This window comes from Acanthopagrus latus, chromosome 22, assembly GCF_904848185.1.
Source record: "Acanthopagrus latus isolate v.2019 chromosome 22, fAcaLat1.1, whole genome shotgun sequence".
NCBI lineage: Eukaryota > Metazoa > Chordata > Actinopteri > Spariformes > Sparidae > Acanthopagrus > Acanthopagrus latus.
Genome location: NC_051060.1, coordinates 20,885,274 through 20,888,557, shown reverse-complemented (window position 1 = coordinate 20,888,557; position 3,284 = coordinate 20,885,274).

Below are 3,284 nucleotides of genomic sequence, written 5' to 3'. Positions count from 1 at the left end.
AAGATGGCGTCTGACTGAATCTGCTGTAGGTGTAAGTAAATATGTAGATAAAACTTGTGGGTTGTGGGCCTAATGTCTCTAAAATAGGCCTAATTTGACACAACCTTTTAATGGCTGGACAAGAATTCAGTGTTATTGATAATAACATTGATGATGTAATATTTTGTTCTGATTCTAATTCCTGCAGTTGAAATATTGGCACAGATCTTTCAGCTGATTTCAAATAAATAAGTAAAACATGACCAGTGTCATGACCAGGGCAAGTTACTTATAAAATGCAATATATTACAAATTACTAGTTACCTTAATGTTAAAGTAATAGATTACATTAGAATATTACTGTCTACATGGAGTAATCTATTACTTATTACACTACAATTTAGTGGTATGTAGGCTTTGCAAAAAAATTCATAGAGCTTCTCAGAGATGTATATTACTCTCATGCAATGCAAATTAATGGTATTACATTCTTGATGCTTACTGCCAGGATGGTAAGTTATGAGGTCAGTTTCACCTAATAGACCCATTCAGAACATTTTAAACAGAAAATCCCCCCAAAAACTTTAGCCTACATTCTTTATACGGTTTAGACTTGCATATCAAAAAAATTCTGAACTGTTGATTTGCACTGAGAGACGCTGAGAAAGGTTTCACAGCAGGAAGTCCTTAATGCTGCCTTCAGCGCACTGCCAGGAATTAAATCCCATTGGAGGAATATTTCAACATAAAGAGCCTAAAATACTGGTGTCTATAAAACACACATGTACTACATTTGGATTGCGGACATAATCTAAGTGTCACGGCTCTGTATATGCAAAATGTTTATAGTAATGTATATAAAACTGAGCTAGATTTGGTGGTTGTCGGTGGAAAGCGGCACCGTCAGCAAGCTTCCCATAACTGCCACAGTGCACACAGTCCTGAAGGCTTAAGTGAAATGTGTATGACAGGCGCTGAAACAGCTTGCAGCTCTGTCACGTTCTCATCCATCTCACCTCCAGGTTGGGCCTTCCCTTCCCCAGACAGACACATGTGACGACAGCCTCCACGGCGGCAGGATGGGAGACCACTCGGTGAGACACAAGACAGTCCGGATTACCAACCGACTGCCAAAACATCACCTCCCTAACAGGATAACACAGCATAATAAACTCCATAAAATAATCAAACTTATTACAACTCTTAACCCCTGTTTAATACACTCCGCTCAGCTTATGTGCGCTGAGATTCACAAGCTGCATTCACAGCCACAAAAGAGGAGAGTCTTATAAGACGGGAGAACACAGGGCAGCAGCTTGTGATGCCTTAATATTGGCTTTAATTGGATTTGTAAATTATGTGGCTAAATTAACACTTTCTATGGCTCGGTGACTTAGTGGAATGTGTAGAAGGAAAGAAAAAAGGAGTGAAAGTCTTAAAGTTAATTAATCGTCTGTGGCCCCGGCTTAATTAAAGTTTCCCAGTGTTTGTAGTTAATGGATGGATTGATGGAACAATGGTTCGAACGCCCCTTGCTACCTCCAGAGTGAGTCCGCAGAGAGTTTACGGAGGGGAAGATTTCTGACTCGTTGATTAATACACACACACACACACACACACTCTCAAACACTCGTCGCCTGAAATGCCTTCACATGCTCCTCGCTCGTGCATGCAAGCGCACAAACATATGCATGAAAACACACGCACACACGTACAAGCACGTACACACACGCTTCAAACTTCCCACTCACAGATACCCATTACTTCCCATTGAGGGTTTCACATTAATTAGCTGGGATCAAAACCTACAAATCCCTCCGCTGAGGATTGAAATGTATTGCTGAACCCGGCCTCCATCATCTATGCTAGGTCCCATGGCACACACACACACACACACACACATCCATGGTTGGATAAACCTGCGGGGGAGCCTCAGGGCAAAAAGAAAAAAAAAAAAGAGCTCCTGTTCCTCCCCCCCCCTGTGCAGTATGCACAGTGTTTCCTGGAGTGTTTGCTCTGCAGTAATCTGATCTGTCACAAATTAATTTAAGAACATTCACTATTTACAAACAATATGATCTCAACTGTGGATTTTTGGTAGCCTTAAACAAGATTTTGTCTGGGACCCCAAAACACACCAAGTGCAGTCACATACATCCTCTCTATAACTGAATGCAATGAAACGGCCCTGAATGGATTATACTTTTGATTATTATTATTAAGTTATATCTCAAATGTTTTTATTCAAAACGTTCACCTCATCTGTGCTTAGCTTTTCTGACCGTTTATTGGCCTGTGACTGTGTCACTTTAAAAGTAGGATATGTGAGAATATTGGTTGAAAACATCCAAAAAATGTATCATCATCTAAAATTATCAACAGAAAATGAAGAAATATCAGGTTTGATGTTATAACATCTATGTTTTGTTGCAGAGATATCTGCTGAAGATGTCATGCTATCCAGCTAGCCATGGTATATCAGGATCCATATCTCCAATGCTAGCGGTGTAAACACAAACACTTACCTGCTGCTCTGAGCTCCCAGTCCAGACTGCTAGCTGCACAGCTAACTGAGCTAACTAGATGATGGCAGTAACCAGCAGTTAGCAATTACTCTGCTGGTGTGCTGCCTCCTAAGTGTTTCCAATTCTTACATAATGCACCTCTAACAGCAACTTAAAACACTCAACTAAAAGCTGATTGTGTTTCTGAGGTTAAACGTGAAGTCTCTGCAGCGGTCACCCTGTTTTTTCGTCTGTGCTTAAAGCAGAGTACAAATGAATTTTGGAAAATTCACACCAGTCCCTATAAGAGCAACGATCGGGATACATTTAGTCAGTGACAACACTGAGTTTCGTCCCCATTAAAACATATCCCTGAGTGAAACCCTGGCTATGGTAACAAGGACATGGCCCTCATTTAAAGTTTTAATCAATAACTTGTTAAAAGAAGCATGTCCACTAACTGTATCATAACCTCATAAATACTCTCAAGGACAGACATTAAAAGTCATTAGGACTGATAACATGAAAATCATAGTTTATCGTAACATGCACCTGGATCAACACTGTTCACACATCCTCTGCTATGGTTTCAGCAGACTTTTTGTTTGCTATGCTATGGAGGAGATTATATGCAGTGTGGTATTGAGATACCCATGAAACAGGCTTCATAATCTTTGAAAGAACTTTCAGAGAAAGCCTCCTCCTCGCGGTTCACGAGAGAAAAATGATATCTGAACAAACTTCTGAAAGACGCCACTCTCAGCAGCTCTTTCAGCACGCATCCTGAATCCCTCTCTAAAC